This window comes from Canis lupus, chromosome 16 (genome assembly GCF_048164855.1).
Source record: "Canis lupus baileyi chromosome 16, mCanLup2.hap1, whole genome shotgun sequence".
Taxonomy (NCBI): domain Eukaryota; kingdom Metazoa; phylum Chordata; class Mammalia; order Carnivora; family Canidae; genus Canis; species Canis lupus.
The window spans coordinates 44,437,711-44,459,046 of record NC_132853.1 but is presented as its reverse complement, the minus strand read 5'-3'; the positions used below and the strand labels follow the sequence as shown (position 1 = coordinate 44,459,046).

Here is a 21,336-nt window from a genome sequence, read left to right as displayed (position 1 = left end):
GAGACACAGGCAGAGGGAGAAGCAGGCTCCATGCACCAGGAGCCCGACGTGGGATTCGATCCCGGGTCTCCAGGATCACGCCCTGGGCCAAAGGCAGGCGCCAAACCGCTGCGCCACCCAGGGATCCCACACCTCCGTTTTCGAGCTGTTGTGTTAATCGAGACAGTGCATATCACATTGCCAATGGAAAAGATACAAGAGTAGGAATAAAAAGTCCTGGTGCTAATCCCAAATCAGTGATAGTTATAACAATAATAATGACAACAGTAATAGTATTGTCTATTGAGGATTTACTCTGTGTCAGGTTCTGTTCTAATAATTTTACACCCATTGACTCATTTGGTACCCATAATAATGTTGTAGAGTAGCTACTCATACTGCCAACTCTGGTTTCGAGAAGAGGAAACTGAGGCATGGACAAGTTAATTATCTTACCCTAGATGATGTAGCTGGTAAGTGGTGAAGCCAAGATTGGAATCCAGAGCCCTACTCTCAAATAATTGCAACCCAGATGGTTGTGTGTTGTTAGACAAATCTCTTTTTACCTTAGTTACCACTGTGCTAAGATTAGCATAATGATACCTACTGCGGAGGATTAAGAGGGGGTTAGTGGAAACGTTCAGGTAGGAATGTTTATGGGTAGACTTTCCAATATGAATATACATGAGATAGTTTACATTCCCAAGCCACAAACATTATCATCAGAGGCCACAGGAATCCGTAGTCGGGACAGAAACTATTGAGATTTCCCTTTTTACCACAATTCAAACTCACACAGCACTGGGGAAAAACAGTATTCTTCAAAACAATTGAAGAAACTTAGGGCATAAACTCTTGGAACAAAGTAACATATAGTAAAATGTTTCTGTTTGTAAAAAAAAAAAAAAATCTTTCCATGTTTTTATTTTTAGGTTCCATCTATGCCAGTGATTTTCCATTTCCTTCTTCGGAAGATTTCCTTTAACGCAAACACAGGCTCACCCTCACGAACATGCACACATCCACATGCACACACGTGTATGTTCACATGCACACACACTCATAGTCACACACACCCACGTGTCGCCGTGACAGGGTCACCATGTGCCTGACTTCATTGGTGGCAGCGGTGGTAGAATTTGGCCTCTGAGGGCAAGCCCAAGTCTTCCAGGTGGTTAAGGACAATTCCACAGGTTTTTTTTTTTTTTTTCAAATATTTTATTTTTTTAATTTGAAAGAGAATGAGAAAGAGAGCACGCAAGTGGTGGGGAAGGAGGGTCAGAGGGAGAGGGACAAGCAGACTCTCTGCTGAGCAGGGAGCCGGATGCAGAGCTCCATCTCAGGACCCCTGAGATCATGACCTGAGCCGAAGGCAGATGCTTGACCTACTGAGCCACCCTGGTGCCCCCCAAATTCCATAGATTCATCTTCTGAGATCTTTGGGTGGAAGAGAGAGGGTTTTCTTTTTTTTTGTGCCCCCTCTTAGCAAAAAGAGAAAAAGAAGGATATTGAATGATATAATCTGAGTCATCAACAGGAACAAACCCTCAAGTCTGACACATTTGAGAATGACTGAAATGATGGCATTAAAGACAGTACTGATGTTCTTGTCACACTTGCATTGATAAACTTTTATACAGATTTCACTAGGGAATCATTTAGATGATGTAGTTCCACTTTAGAGATATTTGTGTGTGTGTGTGTGTGTGTGTGTGTGTGTGTTTTCAACCGTTCTTTGAATCTCTCAGATGATGAGATGTACTTGGTGATAAGTATCGTCTGTCATACGGATAGGTTAAGTTACATAATTGACCAAAAATATTAAAATAGCTCTGCAAGTGGGAACAACAGACTCATCTCAGAAATCCCTTTGTGATGTGGATTTTAAAGCACATATACAGTTATTGGAATTTACTTTTTCCCTCCGAAATCAGCAAGCCAGGAACGTAAGGCCTTCTCCATTTAGTCCGCATTCCGTCGGATTTCCACGGCCTTCCTCCTGTCTTATGACTGCCCTTCCGTCTGGGTGCCTCCGTACTTTTCCTGGAATAGGGAACTTTTTCTTCTCCAGGGCTGGCTGTCTTAAGTAGCATGCACTGAATTGGTTTTGTGCAGATGTAACTGAGTTGGACACAGTCTTCACTGTCAAATGATCACATATCCTTTTTCCTGGCTACTGCCAAATCAAAATTTAGGACTACAGATTTTCCTTTACCAGATAAACTTGATCTAGATCTAATCAAGGCTACGCATTGCCCAAATCAGTGTGAGTATGTGTGTGTGTGTGAGAGAGAGAGAGTGTATGTGTAGAAGTCACGTGAGCAGGAACTTGGAGATCTAAGGTGAGGGTGGCCGCTAATAATTCACCTCCATGGTGGGTGGTCTTTTGTTCTGATTGCCTTTCAAGGCTCTTTCTTTGCATTTTCAGAGACTAATGTTAATACACACAGCCTTCCTCTGCCTTGGATCCCAGTGAGTACATCCTTCCAGAGCTTTCTTGAATGTCAGTTTTTCGGCTTCTGCCAATATACTGTGATGTACACGCTTGCTGAAGATTCAAACGGTGTTTCTTGGAGCTTGGAGGACCCTGGAATAGCACAGAGACGGTGTGAGCTCTGGGCTGGGAAAGGAGGGTCATGCCCTATTTTGCGTATCTGTGTCAGTGTTTGCAGGACTCACAACAGTACAAACCCTCAGTAAAATCAGGGGATGGGAAAACATACTCTGATGGCCATTGCTCGTTGTAACAACCGTGAGTCTAAGCTCTAAAGCTCTGTATTCAGAATGCAAGGTGTTTTGTTCTCTGTCAACTTTGGTGTGTTCCTTTGTGTATGAGGCAGGTCGCAATCTAGAAGGAGGAGGTGTGCCCACACCCTAGCAAATACAAAAAAAAAAAAAAAAATCTGGTGAGATAACTTAATCAACCATGCAGATAGAAATAGGCAAGTTGAGCATGGTTAGGTTTTTGTAAATATACATAATTCAGTCACCTCTTGATCTTGTTGATGGATTAATTTAGTAATTGTGTTTCTTGTGCTTCGAGAAATTTTGTCATTAGGCTCAGGGTGCTTGGAAAAGTAAGTTCTAGGGGTTCCTGGGGAGCTCAATGGTTGAGCATCTACTTTTGGCTCAGGTCGTGATCCCAGGGTCCTGGAGTGGAATCCCGCATCAGGCACCTTGCAGGGAGCCTGTTTCTCCCTCTGCCTAGGACTCTGCCTCTCTCTCTGTGTCTCTCATGAATAAATAAATAAAAATATTTAAATAAAAAAGGAAAAGTAAGTTCTATTAGCTAGACTCACAAATATTTACATAGCATCCATTAGATGAATATGTAGAATGGAGAACTTAAATGCTTAATAAATAAGTGAATAATATAAATGCAGAGCCTCTTTAATCAAGTAACTAACAATTTCTTTGTGGAAAGAATCCATGAATATTTGAATAATAATAATAATAATACATGAGGCTTTGAAGTCCACAGTGATGCAAGAGGGAAATGACAGTAGCTTGCAACAGCAGAAGAAAGGGACAAAGGAAGATTATAAGCAGGTGCCATACAAAACTGACAACACTGTCTCCAGAAAAGGGAGATGCCGTGGACTGGAATAAACTGGGAGCGAGCAGCATCTGATCTAAGTCTAGACAGTTTAAGGGCACATTTTTTTTTAAAGATTTTGTAAAAATGTATTTATTCATGAGAGACACAGAGAGGCAGAGACATAGGCAGAGGGAGAAGCAAGCTCCCTCTAGGGAGCCTGATGCAGGACTCGATCCCAGGACCCTGGGATCACACCCTGAGGCGAAGGCAGACTCTCAACCACTAAGCCACCCCTGTGTCCCCGAGGGCACATTTTTTATGTAGGAAGAAAGGAGAGCTGGAATCTCTGAAGGGCAAACAGCATGAACAATGACCCAGAAGAGCATTTGCACAATTGAATGGTTCAAGGAAGTGAGTAACCAATGACAGTGGTGGAAAGGCATGTTGGAGCAGGACTCTCAAGCTGTGAATGGTGGGCTTAATCCTGCTGGCGCTGTGGCACTGGCCACATTTTGGGGTGTGAAAGAGTGACGCTGTACTTCAGGAAATCAAGAGACCGGAGGCCAGTGATTGTGACGTATTCGGGATGAGGTAATAGTGCAGGAAACTATTGTCATCTATCACATGGGCACGGAAGAGAGGTCTGTGAACGTATCGTGAAATTCACGTTTTGCCCTATCAGGACATGAGAACATCACACTTCTGCCTCCAGTTTCCGAATACCTCTTCTTTTGTCTTCTGTGATCTCTTCTCCCTTGAGAAAATTCTAAGTGCATCAGAGTAAGGCAAATACAGGAAAAAGTAAGTGCAAATGCCAGACTGAACCCAAGATCAAGAGGATTGTGGTTCACTGATTCTGTGTCCTCATGGGAGCTAGGTCAGTTCAAGGGCAAGTTAAGACAAACAGGTGGAACCTCTGTGTCCGAGAGCAGAAATCAAAAACAAACCCAAGGGGCACTGAACACGCATTTCTGGTTTACTTTTCACTCTTCTTTCTGCCCTGCCTTTTTGGTAAATATGCATTGTCTTTGTTAAAGTAGTACTGCTTTGCTCCTGCCTTGGAAAGCTCTGGAAGATAAGCGGAAAAAAGCTGCCAGATTAGAGGGCCATATCTCAAGAAGCCAGACACAGTGGATTCCACCTTTAAGCTCTTCTCGAAGATCTGGCTTTCACATTATATAAGGTTCTGGAACTAATTGCCCTGAGTCCGTTCTTTACCTAGACTGGTTTGAATGCCAAGCAAAGAGGTCCTACGAATGTCAGTCCCAAATTGCTAAGTGACCAGGAAACATGAGTCCGGCCCCAGTGAGTGACACATGGGTACCTTCACAAATAGGGTGACATCAGGACAGCGAGTAGCCATCCAGAATGTTTGAACCTAGTAAATGGCTAATGAGATACTCACTGAGGTTACAATTTTAAAGACAACTTCTACAAACTTAGGTTTCACAAATGAAGCTGTATTCGTTTTCTCTTGCTGCATAACCAATTATTCAAATATTCAGCTGCTTAACACAACAAATATTTGTTCTCTCCCAGTTTCTGTGCATCAGAAATCTGAGCATGAAAAAAAAAAAAAAAAAAAAAAGAAATCTGAGCATGGCCTAGTTTGGTGCCTCTGGCTCAAAGTTTCTCATGCAAACAGCATTGGCAGGGGCTGCAGTATCCCAAGGCTTGATCCGGAAGTGATCTACTTCCAAACTTGTTGCCGTAGCTCTTGGCCAGAGACATCAGTTCCTTGTCATGTGGCCTCTCCAAGGGCAGCTATCAACATACATGACCGAGAGCTTCTCCCAACATGAGGGTTCCAATAGAAATAGCATGGAAGGGAGAGACACCTAGACTAAATCTACATCAGTTTTCTTACCTGATCTCAGAAGAGCCATGCTTCCATTTTTGCCAGGTTCAGCTATTACAAGTGAGTCAGTAGGTCTAGCTCATATGGAAAGGGAGGAGATCACACCAGGGCCTGAGCACCAAGAGAGGAGATGATTGGGATCCCTTTGAGAGACTGTGCACCGCAGACAGGATAGGATAGCACTGTTGCTCTTTCAGTGGTGGCCCATGGGCTAGCGACATCAGGACCATTTGCAAATTTGATAGAAATGCAAAATCTCAGCTCTAATCCCACCCCACCCAGAACTACTGACTCCGAATCTGCATTTAATAAGGTCCAGCCGTCTTTTGGGTGCATACCGAAGTTGGATGCTCTGTGGTCTACAGGATCTTCACACATTGAATCTTAAAGGAAACCAACCTTAAACTGATAATTACCCATCAGCGTCCCTATCTTGGAGCAGATGGTGACGAGTTAATGAGATTCTGCTTTCTATATGCTTCAGAGAAGGGCATGGGCAGGCTAATCCACGGTCTTAAAATGCACACACAGTCACCGTTTAATGGCTTAAAGATGAAGTCTGAACTTTTGTTGGCTATCAGACATAACAATGACCACATGGACGTCTTCTATTCCTGCGTAGCATTTATAGGGAAAACCGGATCCTTTGAACTCATGAGAAACCCCAAACCCATCATCCAAGCATCTTTCATTCCTGGAGATTATCAGAGTTTCATTACAGGTTAAATTCTTGGTAACTTTTTCATGTGGGAACTATCCTGTTACCTCCTGTTAGCTCTTCCCCTGCTGAGTGCAAATGGAGGGTATACTCTACTTCCTGCAGCTGCTTTGGATTTTGTTACATTTTCCAGGTTTTGAAAAAAAAAATGTGCTGACAGAACGTGGCTTCATCTACAACTCTCAACTGATTTTAAGAGTATAAACAGAAATATGTTTCCTGATTGTATGTACCAGTGAAATCAAAATATTATCCCTACATCCAAAGATCCACTAGCCACTTTATTTTTAGAAACTGGGCACTAAAGAGAAACAGAAAAATATGTTGGGGAAAGGTCATTACGAGATAAAGACAGCAAATATGGCTAGACAAAAAGAAAAAAAAAAGAGCATGCTTTTGGTTTGCGCTATTTTCAATGAAAGATATTTGCTTTTTAAATGGAAAAAACTTTCCATTCGCATCTGGGCAGAAAGTCAGATTCAAATAGATATAATTGGAAAAGCTTACTAAATGATGGACTTATGTTACATTTTCCCCCCCTGACTGATCCTTTTTGTTTTATTTTACATAATGGAGCAAAATCCTGTTAAATAAATGTATTTGAAAGCAAAATGTTCAAAAGTCACATTTTATTGTAACAAGATGAAGCAAATAAAAACTCAGATCTGAGCCTCCAGAAGGTAAACAGTTTTGCTTGGGCTGTACAATTACTCTTGGTAGGGAGGGCATATCTCCCATTCTGGTTTTCAGGTATAAGCTTGTGAATAATAAAATTACAAACAAATTTTGAGGCCTCCCAATTGGTAAAACTCCTCAAGGTGCTTTTGGTCAGCCCAAGCAGAGTGAGTATCTAAAGGTACAGATAAAATGGGTTAGAGGCAGTATATGTTGGGATTTTGGAGGTGAGCAGCAGGTTGGGGAGGGGAAGTTAGGACCATATTAGGACCTCCAACAAAGAAAGGGCAGAATGAGCCAGTGCTAAGGGAATTACTGGATAGATTGGTCCTGGCAATGGCAGCTTGGAACCCCAAGGTCCAGGCTGCAAAGGACAAAGAAACTGAATTATGATCCAGCAAGTCACATTAGGAAGTCTCTGGATGACAAAGCAGCAGAAGTGGGCAGCCTAGGTATGCAGCAGGTGTTGCTCTGGGAAATGTGACCTTATGCTAAGACTTGTATCCTATTCAAGGTGATTGACAAATCCAGGTCCTCAACAGAGCGCCAGCTATACGATTCAAGGGTTGGAATAGGACCTTCGATCACAATGGACAAACGGGAGCGTTGAATTGCTCAGTATGGACCCAAGGCAAAACTCAGCAGCATGACCTGAAATAAGAAAGGAATAAGGAGTTTCCTGAGTTGAGAGGGGACAACTTTCAAACAGAGCCAGCTCATTCCCTGTGGCATAGTGGCATTCCCTGTGGCCAGTTTGATTAACAAAGGAGGCTAGGATATGGACTGGGGGATTGGAACACAACCTGGGAGCCTAGGTTTGGTAGTAGGGCCATCAGATTCTGCGTCTGAGAATGTCAATTTGTTTTTAAGCCCCTCTAGACAGCCCCTAGTGAAGAGTAGATGCTTCGTGCTGAGTTGATAAAGTATTTGCATTGGCTGGGCTGACCTGAGACCATGAGGAACCATCCAGACCTGGGAGAGACAATATGAAGGAGAAGGAAGCTGACATTGACATCATCTTATTTCATGCTGGTCACTAACTTTTCTCTAGAAACTGGCTTCCAGTCATGTGATTGCCCCTGGGCCAGGGCGATTAGCTGGGGACATACTTACAGGTTTCTGTTGTTTCATTTTATGTGGTTTCTTATGAGCAAGAGAGAAAGTGCTGATCCTCATAGCTCTCTATAATCAAGAAGACGCCCCTTATTAGATCCCATTCCGGTAAATAGGAGCAGTATCTAATTTCCTTTGGAAGCAGGGCAGGAGAGGAGAAAGGGTATACCACCATGAAAGGCAATCTCGCCTGGAACCAATGTGTTTGAGTATTGAACTTTGGGTCACACTGAGTTTTTCCCAGCAATGATATTCGAATACATAATTATTCTGCTCTTCATGTGGTATTGGTAGTGCAAAGAGCAAGTGTGTGTTTTGTATTTATTTTCCAGAGTTCCCATTTATTGTTCCCCAAGCTGAATGACGGGGCAAGTTTTGTTCCACCACATTGAAAGATAGCTGCTCCTGGCTTCAGGAAGCTTTTTGATTCTTTTTCGAATCCTACTTTCCTTTGGTTGGTGACTAGATGTCCCCTCGCATGCCATCTTGTTTTAATAGTGTGCTTGTCATCAGGGGTCGTATCCCAACCCAAACATTTAACAACTAGTATGGCTCAGGTACCTACCAAGTGGAGTGGACACTGGCCATAGTTCTTGAACAGAAAATAGGGGCCCTCTGCTCTGCAGAAGTTCACAGCTTATTGTGGGATCATGATGAGGTCAAGGAGCACAGAAATAGAAAGAGAGATTCAGGACAGCAGCTAATATACCAACTGATATAGAAGCATTTGCATATTTTAATTATTGATAACACTCAGACCTGTGCATACTGGCTGATGATCAGGACTGATATTTATTTTGGGGACATTGTTACAGAAACATGACATTTTAAACTATGAATAAGCTTTGATGACTAACTCCTTGGGAGAGGAAGGGAAGTAGATAGGTGGCTAGCTCACATATGCCATGATAAGAGTTGGGATGTTAATCTGAGCATGATGGGAAGCCATTGGGCATTTATGATCTCAGTTATGGTTTAAGAGTATGACTCTGATTGACATGTTGAGAAAAAACCCAGTTAGGTTTTTTTGTTTTGTTTTTATTTTTTATTTATTTTTAAATAAGGCAAGAGGTAATTAGGGAAGGTTACTGGCTCCTAGGCAGTTTGCATGGCTAGTTCCAGCTCACATCCTACAAGTCTGGTCCCAGGTCCCAGGTCCCAGGGGTGTCACTGCCTTGGTCAATGTTGGCCGTATCTAAGTATAGGAAATATGGTATACTTTCTCAGAGGACCTGTCACATGCCCAGACCTCACAGCTACTGTCCCCTTGTAGCTGTCTCTTTGAACTGGGAAATTTCTAACTTTAGATGATTGACAAAACCACTGAAAGGAGATGTAAATATCAAGGTGCTTAAAAGAAGAAGCCCAGTTCTTTTATCACTTAGGCTCAAAGGTAACACCATCTATTGTTAAGAAAACCGGTGATCATTAAGAAGATTTTAAAGCAGAGCTTCTAATGTAGCCACCCCCAAAGAAGCAGAGAATGGAGATGGAACAATTTTTCCTCCAAAAGGCCCCCAGGGCAGACAGCAAAATGGCAGCTTCTGACTTTACGCAAGTTGCAATTAGGTTCTGGTACCTGCTTCTGCAGGAGGTCCATCCCTCTTGTGGTCAGGGTCTCACAGTTATCGCGATACGTAGAATTGTGATATTGATCTTTCTCCAGATATTGTGTCTTTTATCTCTTAATGCTGAATACCTAAGGTAATATGTAGCATTTTGACCATTTTACGGACACTCCACAATGGCTATGTCACACAATGGCTTCCCCTAAGCCACCTACCGCCCTCTTCAGGTTGGTTTGGCCTGCAGAGTATTTTCGAAAACTTGAATAAGACATTGTATCCCTTTTCTATTCCTGTCTAACAAAGAGCCATCACTTCAAAGCTTAAAGCCACTCAAATTTAGGATCTCACCATTTCTATGCATCAGGAATAGACAGGGCTAGCAGAGTCCTCTGCCTAGAGTCTTATCAGACTGCAAACAAGGAGTTCACTGGGCTCTCTTCTCTTCTGGAGGCTTCATTGGGGAAGAAGCCACTTCCAAATTCATTCAGGTTGTTGGTAGGGTCCATTTCTTTGCAGCTATAGCATTTTGCTGTCTGGAGGCTGGAGGCAGCTCTCAGGTCCTCGAGGCACAGTTCCTTTGTCCGTGAGCTTCTCTAACATGGCTGTTTCCTTCATTAAGCCCACAAGGAGAGCCCCTCACCTCAGGGAAGGAACAGTTCATCTTTCAAGGACTTTCACCTGATTTGGTCAGGCCCACCCCTCATTATCTATTTTTCGATTAATATAAAAACAACTGATTTGGGACCTTAATTACATCTGAAAAAAACAGTGCCATCTTTGTCATATTCTATTGGCTGCCAGCACATCACGAGTGCTGCTTTACAGCCAGGGGGAGTGGATCACACAAGGCTGTGAACACCAGGCGACAGGAAACATAGAGGCCGCTGTGGGGTCGGTCTGCCTGTCATCGGGGTTCACATCTACAAATTAGTAGAGTATGCCTAGGAATTTAGCTTTTCAGTTTCTTTTGAAAAAAAATCAGAATACCTGGTGGCACTGGGCCCACATTCCTACCTGGCAGCAGCCAGTAGGAGTGGACTGTTCATAGCGCCCTTCGGTCAGGACATGCCTACCTGAGTTTCCATGATTCCGTTCTCTCCCTCTATTTCCTTTATTTGCTGTGCTCCCTGCTTCACCCCTGTGGCCATCCGTGGCTACAAATCTCACAGTAAACATTGGCTAACATTTTTTCAGCATAACTGTTTTTTAAATATTTTTGTTGCTTCTGCCCATGTTTTCCAGAAGGGGTAATAGTATTCCAGATGAAAAGAATATTGGTGATGACTTGATTTTGCCTCTTTTGCAGAGAACATTGAGGCCCTGAGAAGTGACTTGACCGGGTTCACACAAGTGGTTGGAACCCCAAACTCAGGATTCTGTTTAAGCCCCGTGGTATTTTTTCAGAATGAAAGAAAAGAGGAACTAGACAACTCATGTTCCACAAGAGTATATGGGAATATCTGTTTATAAAGCCGTAACTACCTTCTCCAGGAAAACGTATCACTTTTCCAATATTAGAAGCCACCATGAAAACTGTGCGGAGGCCCACGGAGAGCTTTTGCTTCCTCTGCAGAAGGTTTGGTCGAGATGAAGCCCTGCTGGCCTATATCTACCAGCTGTCACATTGTCTTTATTAATAAGATTTCTTGTCTACCAATAGCGCACTGAAAAAACGTACCTGTCTCCTGCAGGAAAGAGCAAGTGTGTGCACCTGCATCTCTGGGTTCTAGGTTGGGGAGACAGGAGAACCATATTCAAATCCCAGCCTTGCCGCTGACTGTATGACTGACTGACCTTGGACAAGTTATTGAAACTCTCTGTGCCTCACTTTCCTCGTCTGTAAGATGAATATTTGAATAGAATAGTTTTGGAGATTACTTGAGGTAATATGTGTAAAGCACTTAGAGCCATTCCTGGCTCAATAATGGATACCTACCCTTATTATTATTATTTTAAAGATTTTATTTATTTATTCATAAGAGACATAGAGAGAGAGGCAGAGACATAGGAAGAGGGAGGAGAAGTAGGCTCCATGCAGAGAGCCTGATGCGGGACTCGATCCTGAGACTTCGAGATCTCGCCCTGAGCTAAAGGCAGATGCTCAGCCACTGAGCCACCCAGGCGTCCACCTACTCTTATTATTATTACTTTTGTCCATGCTCCTGGGTAGATGTTTGGAGTTCAGGTGTGATTTTTTTTAAAGATTTTATTTATTTATTCATGAGAGACACACAGAGAGAGAGAGAGAGAGAGAGAGAGAGGCAGGCAGAGACACAGGTAGAGGGAGAACTAGGCTCCATGCAGGGATCCCGACATGGGACTCAATCCTGGGACTCCAGGATCATACCCTGGGCCAGAGGCAAGCGCTAAACTGAGCCACCCAGGGATCCCCCCAGGTGTGATTCTCTAGATTTAGAACGTGCATTTTTTAATGGGGACAATATCATCTCCAAGTGGGTGAAAGCTTGGTTTTTGTGGGAAAAAAAAAAAAAAAAAAACTTTCTTTTTTATAATGTACAGAACACAGACATGCATAAAATACATAAACAAAACCACAGTGCATTCGTATTACAACTTACTAGTGGGGGGAATTGATTATGAAACAAATGTCCTCTTTGGGAGGGCAAAAATGACCAAAAAAGGGGGGGTCGAGGAAACACTGTTATAGAACAAGAACAGACCAGCTACACAGTTAGCTGGGCTCAGTGAAAAATATAAATGTGGAGCCCTTTGTTCAAATTCAAATTGAGAATTTCAAGACAGTGACAGCAGAGCACCAAGGGAATCACGGGGCCCTTCTGGGTAGGAGTTCTGTGCACCTGCCCAGCTCCCACAGCACGGAGCCGGCCCCGAGGAAGGCCATTCCATGGTAGCTCCCGAGACTGTCTGAGGACTGTGATAGCAGGATTCCTGTGTATTAATCCCCCACCCCAACACCAGCACCCCTCATTAGGATGACTGTGATCTGTAGAGTGGTGTGGTTTGCTGCATTGAGCCCAGACTTGATGATTAGAAGCAAACTCTGCTAGGGTCTGGTTAAAAGAAAATCGAAGGGATGGTGAAGCCCAGTGAGATTTTTAGTGAGTTTGTCTTCTTGTCTGTCAACTTGGCCTTCATTTTATCCTCCCCCAACACGTGTGTGCTCTTTCACAATTTCATTTCGCATCCTTTGAGATGAAAGTGAGTGAACCAGAACACCCCAGATCATTTCATGAGAAAACCGAAGGCTGCTGATTCCTCCATATCTGCCCCTTCCCAGAGTTTCTGGTGCTGCCTGATTCTGAGATTTGTAAGAGGAAATGAGCTAAGTTTGCTACAGGGCTTACGCAGAGGCCTGCTCACTGCTGCCCAGTGGTACGCACTGCGAACTCCCATCTTCCCCTCTCATGCCAGCTCCTAAAAATAACCCAGTGGGAACAACCCAGTGGCCTCTCCCTCAAGGCCTGCAAATCAAAACCCTGATTAGGTCAAAGGATGGGAAATTCGCCTGCAGTGCTGCTCAGGGGTGCTCCAGTGCCAAGGGTGGAGAAGCCTTCCTGTTCCCTCCAAGGGTGGGACCGAGCCCAGGGGCGGGCTTCACTCTGGGGACCTCCATCTATCTCTTCCGGTCCTTGGACCTGCTGGGGAGAAGCAGCTGCCCCCTGGGATTCCAGAAGTCCAGGAGGGAACACTGGCCAATCTACACTGGCCAGGTGTCTGAGTGGGGGAAGTTGGGCCTTTCTGGGGATGCCTCACACTCTGGGAAAATCATTCCTGCTGGCCCTGCCTTACATTAAATGAGGCCACTGAAGAAGGTCTTCCTTTTCTTTCACTCCTGAAGGGGACAATCAGGGTAGCAGGGGGTACCGCTGTGATGTCACCTTACAGCTTGGATTCAAAGAGTTTGAAATAGTCCGTGCCCCCAAACCAAAGACTTTTTATTTTGGTAGGTGTGATGGAGCAGAGTGGGAGGGAGGGTCATTTGGAGGGTATTAAAGTATATGCTCCCTAGTGGAACAACGAGTTACCAAACTGCAGCCCAGTGGTCATATTTGGCCTCTCACCTCCCTTTGTAAATACAATTTTACTGTGACTTGATTAAAAAAAACAAACTATTTATTTATTCATGAGAGACACAGAGAGAGAGAGGGAGAGAGGCAGAGGGAGAAGCAGGCTCCATGCAGGGAGCCCGATGCAGAACTCAATCCCAGGACCCCGGGATCACGACCTGAGCCAAAGGCTCAACCCCTGAGCCTCCCTGGCGTCCCTTTGTGACTTCATTTGCCACGCTTACTCATTTATGTCTTCTCTAGGGCTGCTTTCGTGCTACCACTGCAGGGCTGAGTCGTCAGGACACAAAGTCTAACATATGGAACTCTCTGGCCCTTTACAGAAACGGGGTGCCACTTCCTGCCCTACCCAGTGGCCACACGCCTGACATGTCTCCTGTGATCTAGGTTTCACAAAAGTATTCCAAGTAGATGCTCCTCTCCTTACTTTACGGATGGGGAAAGAGAGGTGAAGCTGGCTTCGCTCCCACAGATGGGGAAATGATAAGGCTGGCTGTGAATTGCTGTTTGACTCCAGAGACTTCCTTCTGGCACACTTGTCTCACGCCATAGCTAAATGCCCATGGTCGTGTGGGTTTGAATCACTGGCTGAAAAATTGCATATCTTCGGGGGGCCAGGCAGGTAAATCTGAAGGGCACTGCTGTAAGCCAGAGGGAGTGGTGTGTGTGTGTGTGTGGGGGGGGGGGGGGGGGGTGGAAAGGACAAGCCCAGCCTAAAGGCATTCAAACACAAATTGTTTTTACAAAGCTGTGAGGGCCAAAGAAAACATGGCAGCAGGCCTTATTGGGCCAACAGGTCCCTGGTTTGTGACCCTTGGACAGAGCCTCAATCAGGTTGGGCAAGAGGAGTCATGATACGCTCAGAATGGAAACCGGAGAGCCTGTTTGTCTCGCCCTCCCACTCTGGTTCACTTCTTTAGGAACATCACAGATGGCTGTAGAGAGAAAACGTGGGCCTTTGGGCCAGACAGGCGTGTTGGTGTTTTGTTTTGTTTTGTTTTTTTTGTCCCGACTCTACCACTAGCCATGATATGGCTTTGAGTAAGTAAATTAACTTCGATGAGCTTCAGGTTTTTTATCTTTAAACCCGAGGTGTATTTATTTCGCATTTATTGGTCCATGGCGTGTGCCAGGCGCTGCCTTGGTGTGACCTTATCTCGGGAAATGACCACTCCGTCCGTGCACTCGGGCAGGGCAAACATGATGTGGTTTGATCCCCCTTTTCTTACACCCCGTGGTCAAGCTGTTGCTCTATTTCCAGGAGTCGATTGCTTCTCACCTCTATCGTGACACCTCGGTCTGAACCCATCTGGATTACTGCGATAACTTCCTCACCCACCTCTCCTGGGGCTGTAGAGTCTTTGCTCAACCCAGCAACCGGAGGGACCCTGTTAATACTGAAGTCAGACCATGATAGTCTCTGGGGTTTCTCCACTAAGAGTGAAAGCCTAAGTTCTTAGAGTAATTCTCAAGGTGCCCATGGTCTCCCCCACACTTGTCTTCCATACTTCTGTGCTCTGACCTGCTCACTCTCCTGCAGCCACAGTAGCCTCCTGCCTCTTCCTCAGATGCACTAGAGAAGCTCCTGCCTCAGGACCTTTGCACTGCTGCCCATGATCATCTTCACACAGGTATCCACAGAAAGGCTTCCGCGTTCCTTCAGGTCTTTCTGCGTATTGTCGGTGAGGCCTTCTTTAACCATCATTCAAGTTGCATGTCCATCTCCCCACTTTTTCTTTCCTTCTTTATCCTCCTGCCTAACACTTAGCATTACCACGTATGTTGACTGACTTATTGCTCTTGTTCGTTGTCTCTTTTTCACTACAAAGGCCAAAGAACTGTTCTGTTCGCCCGCATCCATAGCACTTCATAAAGCCCCCAATCCACCAGCACATTTGTAACATTTGTTAGTTCCTTTTCTTCTTTCTTCTCTGTTTCTCATCAGAAATAAACTTTTCCTGGGGGCCCCTGGGTGGTTCAGTTGGTTAAGTGTCTGCCTTCGGCTCAGGTCATGATCTTGGGGTCCTGGGATGGAGAACTGTGTTGGGATTCATGCTCAGTGGGGAGTCTGCTTGTCTCTCTCCCTCTGCCCCTGGCCATGCTCTCTCTGTCTCTCTCCCTCTCTCAAATAAATGAATAAAATCATTAAAAAAAAAAAACTTTCCCCACTTTCAGGATTTTACTTAATCTGATATGATTGGGTCAGAATTATTTAGACTTCAAAGATCTTTGGGCATGGATATGATATAAATCGTACACAAAATGGAAATACAAGCTGAGTTAAATAATAAAACAGAGGTCTAGCAGGTTTTCCCACACCCCTTAAAGATCAACTTGCCCGACACACAGGTGGATTCACCATATGGAAACCAGTTGTCTGGAGAACTCAAGGGTTACTTCTCCCCAACCCCTTTCTAAACAGGGTCCCTTTTCCAGCAAAATACTGATTTTCTTTGAACATTGAGCTTAGTTGCTTTTGAGAAACAACTACTTAAATACACAGGGAACATTATCCTCCTTCTATTGAGCTCGCTGTGGCATGTTACACATCAACCTCTATGCTATAGTTGTATGTCTTTCCACATTCATAAGTCTCATTTTTATTTGCAAGAACACCATGAAGTGGGGATCAACATTCCATTTTATAGATGAGTAGACTAAGGTCCAGCCGGGTGAAGTGACCTGCTCCAGTTCACTTTGCAGGGAAGTACCTGGAACTAAACCTTGTTGGCAGGACAGGAAATTCCTGCTACCACATACCAAAGGCATTTCTAAGGATAGTTGCTCTGAAAGAGTAGTCTTTAGCAAAACGGAATCATATTAATTTCTAACTGTAGATTTCCAGTGAGATTTTTGGTGATGAGCTCTTCCCTGGTTCCCTCTAATGTATAACCCTGAATTGTTTCTTTCTTTTTATTTTAAGATTTTTACTTATTTATTCATGAGAGACACACAGAGAGAGGCAGAGTCACAGGCAGAGGGAGCCCATGCAGGACTGGATCCCAGGACCCTGAGATCACAAACTGAGCCAAAGGCAGACGCTCAACCACTGAGCCACCCAGGTGTCCCAACCCTGAATTGTTTCTATTCTGCGGAGAAGTAGGGCGGACACTGAGGTCAGGGGTGTGATTTTTCCAAGTGGGCTCTGGCCTGCCTCTCCATGATGCCACCCTGGCTAGCTGGATTGTTATGATATGGAAAGAGCAGAGGATTTCCGATGAAATGTCAGACATGGTGCATCAGAACCGACACAGTTAACGTGAACCGCTTTGGTAGCTGGGAAGAGATGCATGTGGGAACGGCCTCGAATTGCTTATGTCACAGCGAGAACTGTCATTCGTGTTCCTGAAGGTGAGCTGAAAGCATGCAGGCTTTCCATCATAACTTCAGATTGTCTCCGTGACTTTCTCCACAGTTAACATGTGCCCAAGCTCGCGTGGACTTTTTGTCAGACACACACATTCGGCTGACATAGGATATGGAAAAATCGCTCGTTCGCGTTTGTTTGTTTGATGCATCAACTGACAGAATGTGGTCACTTCTGTAGTCTCCAAGAAGCTGAAAAAAAAAATTAAAATCTCAGAAGTCTGACTTTATGAAGTTAGGTTTTCCGCCACTGAGAAACATCTTCATGTTAAAGGTTTGTTTACAAGGAATTGCTGTTTCCACTTGCTGGAGTGGCTCTTAAACATTAAAAAAAAAAAAAAAAAGTTGTTTTTTTCCAACCACTAAGTGGATCTAAACATTAAGTGTTTCTGAAGTTGGTTTTCCAGCTCCTGGGCTGCTATTAACATTTGCTGGGATGAAACAGGTCTCTCCCTCCACTTAGCTTACCCGTAAGGCAAGAGCGTAATATTTTGAAGAATTTTTTTAAAAATGGCTCGTTGTGCAATATTTATATTTTATTCACATCAGCACAGGACAGTGTTGACACAAAGTTCCGTTGTTGTTGTTGGCGTCTGCCCTCCTGCTTCTATCCCACAAGGCCTGCCCCCTGCTCAGACCGACTGATGGAAGCTCTATCTGCTCCAAGAAAGAGGCCAACTGACCTGATAAACCAACAACCGTCTCAGGCAGGGCTGAGCACGCAGAGCCCTTCTTCTCACCAGGAGAAGAGCAGACAGAGGAGAAGTTGAGGGGATACTTTGAGAGGTGTGTTTGAAAGGAGAAAAGAGAGAACACTTCTCCGCAATCTTAAATCAAGGCGCTCCTAGAGGTGGTTGGGCCTCTCCATCTCCCCCCGAAAGGAAGGACAAACGAAGGGCGCTGTGTCTGTGTTTCACCCTTCCATCTGATGGCCGTTAGCAGGCATCCCCAAAGAAGTTCTCACATTGTGCTCTCGGAAACCAGCTACAGTGAGAGCAGGCATCAGCAATGAGTAAGCGTGATGGGTGAAGGGATGTGTGCAGAACAGAACTGCCCCAGGCTACACATCTTCTGTTAGACCGTATTATTTAAATGAACACTAAGAATAGACCCCCCAGTGGACAAGAATATCTTTTGTGTCACTTGGTCTCTGCCCCCTCCGTGCACACACTCCTCCACATGCATAAACACCCTTCTCTCGTCAGCTTTTCAGCCACTCTCTTTCCCAAATTCACAGCCAGCTCCTCTTGGCAAAGTTTGCAATGTTGTTCACGCCATGAGAAATATTCCCATATCATTATCAACGAAAAATAAATTTCCTGAAAGCGCCATTGCCATTGCATTTTGATTTTTAAGCTCTGCTTAGCTTTGGGCGTTCAGTAGAGGGTGGAGGGGGGGAGAGGGTAAATGAATGAAAGACTTTATGCGTGCTTTTGTAGCATGCTCTGAAACCAAGGTCAGGTCTTCAGGTAGCTAAGGCAGGATAAAGTCAGCTGTGTGTGGCTGCCATGAGCCTAACCTGGATTTCCATGACTTCTTTTTACCCTGTTTTTTTTTTTTTTTTTTTTTTTTTTTTTTTTAACTGGCAACAAAGCAACATAAATAACCCATGTTGAGGGCTGATAGCAGGTTGTTTTGATTGTAGGAATGTAACTTTGCCAGAAAGATACCACTCCATGCAGGCATGTTGTTTTCTGGCTCACATTTAGAGTTGAAGAAATGGAGGTCTGTGGATCTCTGAGTCACTGGCTAATCCACCTTCCTCCCCAACGCTCTTGCTATAGCCAGCATATTCCTTGTTCAGCCTTTGTCCCACGAGGGATATAAATTTAGAAGAGAAACCTGTAGGTAATTAACAGTCCAGCATGTCTGTCATTCCTTTGATAAAATGTGTTGGGTGTGGTTTCTCAACATGCAGTTGATAAAATGCATTGGTGGTGTTCCATTTCATTTGACTTTCCATTAGTTTTTTTTTTTTTTTTTTCCAATGAGAATGTCTTAATGGCCAGCTTCTGTTTTCAATCATAGGGGACATTTCTATGGATTTATTTATTTATTTTTTACATTTTCCAATAAGAAACATATTCTGATCCTTTAAAGGTTAGAAGGAAAGTATGAAAGGGTTAGTGATTCTCAGAAGAAAAGCTTCCCGGCTGGCTTAAATTAGCCAAAGTGTATGTGCACGCGTGCTTGTGTGTCCATGTGTGCACGGTGTGTGCGTGCGTATGTGTGTGTGCACATGCATGTGTGCATTGTGCATGTGCGTGCATGCACGCATGCATGTGCACATGTGCACGTGTGAGCATCTGTCTGAGGTCTTCTTTGGCTCCGTGACTCGGGGACAGAGAGCCTGCCATATTCCTTACGTTTTAGTGACTGTGCAGCCTAATTACCCAGGACAGCAGAAAGACCCACTTCACTCCGTTCATCTGCTTAGCACGGATTCCATCCTACCTAAGGATGAAGAAACCTCTCAGGGCTTTGAACATCAAACTGCAACTTGCATAACACAATAAGTTAGTGCGATTAGGTTTTATATATACGTGGGCTGAGCTGGCAAGGGTGCCAATGAAAAGAGGGGTCGGTGGCGTCATCTCCAACTCACAGCTTTGTTTTATTTTGTTTTGTTTTTAATTTTTTTTTATTGGAGTTCAATTTGCCAACATATAGCATAATACCCAGTGCTCATCCCTAACTCACAGCTTTGAAAAAAGGGAAGTCATCTGGGTAAATCACCCAGCTTTTTTAACTCACAGAAGCCTCAGCAAGTAAACCCGTGTAATGACCATCGGATCTGAATCGTGAAGATTTGATAAAGAGAAGCTTCTTTTCAGAGTCCTGCCCGACTCTGGACAGGAGCCCACCCTGGCTATCCTGGAGGTCTCTGGGAGTAAGCGCACATCCCCTGCTCTACATTATCATGGGCATGGACTTGTGTTTGCACCTGACGTGCTGTCCCTCTTCTGGGTTCTCTTCTCCCTCCTTCCTTCTAGCCAATAATGGATCCAAAGCCTTGCCCTGTGCCTCATACATTCAAATCCTCACCCTGGCCAGTGTAGATTTCCTGAACTTAAGACATGTATCCTTCCTCCTGCTGTCAACCACTTTTAGGTTTTGGACCACCCTTGAGCTGTCCACATGGATTCTGATTCTTGGATGTGTCTTCGGTTAGCCTCCTGGACCACTTCGGATGTGTTGCCCATATAGTGGGCTTGGCGCCCCCTTTGTGACACTGGTACTTGTGTGTGTCCTGGTGTTATTCACCTCGTGGAACTGCCCATCCCCAGGCTCTCCATGCTCTGAGAACCCCATTCCTTCACTCAGGGATGCTTGACTGTGCAGAACGAAAATGGCTTATACTGAGAGGCAAGTACCACTTTCATGAATCCCTAGACTGGAATCAGAACTCGGAGACACTTCCCTTGAACTGAGAAACTCCATTGCTTGGAATAGAGACTCTTGTTCCCGGTTGGCATCACTGTCCACTGTGGCCACCAAAGACCCTTTCCGGCACGTGATGAGCACCTGATGCCTGCATGGCTGACACCTTTAGTTGGTGACTCAACAGCCATCATTACCACCTCCACTTCTTGTTTGCAAACGGAACCTTAAGTTTTATTGAGACTGGCAGTAAACTGTCAGGGGAGAATTCATCATTTTGCAAGCTGGTCCTAGTATTCCTAACCCCTTTTTTGCCCATATTTATTTTCTATTTTCTAAGCCCTCCTTGCAGCCTTGTAGCCATATGGGACATTGCTATCCTGTAAAGGAAACTCTGCTGGGGAGTATTTGAATTGTGATTTGCTGGCACTAAGAGATTTGTGAAGAGTCCTTGCTTGCTGGGATGGACGTGGAAGGGGGACCCAAGTGCCAAAGTATGGAAGTGAATGCTAGCACCCAACTACCTGGTCTGAATTCTAGTCCGTTGCTCCTGGCTAAGGTAATTCATTGCTTCATGCCTCAGTTTCCCCAGCTATGAAATGGGAGTGATTATAATGGCACCTATCTTATAGGATTGTTAGGAGAATAAAATTAATTGTTATTAAGTACTTATAACAGTGTGTGGCACACAGTAGAGGCTATAAAATTATTTATTAAACGTATGGCCCCAGACATTTTTCAGGGTGAATTTGATTTCACAAATGCTAAACATAGCATTTTTCTTCTCTGAAAGAAAAGGAACAGTAGGATCCAAAACTGGCTAGGTTCTGAGGAAATGACTCCTAGCCCACAGTGTTTTGAGGAGGGTATGTTGCAAACTTCTGACCCAGAAATATATTTTTTTCAAGAAATACAAAGAATATTCAAGGATGGATTAAGACATCATCAACAGTATTGATGTATTTTTAAAAAAGATTTTCCTTATTTATTCATGAGAGACACACAGAAAAGGCAGAGACATAGGCAGAGGGAGAAGCAGGCTCCCTGCAGGGAACCCAATGTGGGACTCGATCCCAGGACTCTGGGATCAC

At 44.4% G+C, this 21,336-nt stretch overlaps 1 long non-coding RNA gene across 2 annotated transcripts in view; it reads left to right on the top strand.

Moving 5' to 3' along the window:
- LOC140606911 (uncharacterized) overlaps positions 1–18,187 on the top strand; it is a 149,955-nt gene extending 131,768 nt beyond the window's left edge. For both annotated transcript variants that reach the window (XR_012009122.1, XR_012009121.1), the window contains exon 7: positions 16,422–18,187. This is a non-coding gene — a long non-coding RNA (uncharacterized lncRNA). The remainder of the gene's footprint in view (positions 1–16,421) is intronic.
- The last annotated feature ends 3,149 nt before the right edge of the window (positions 18,188–21,336 follow it).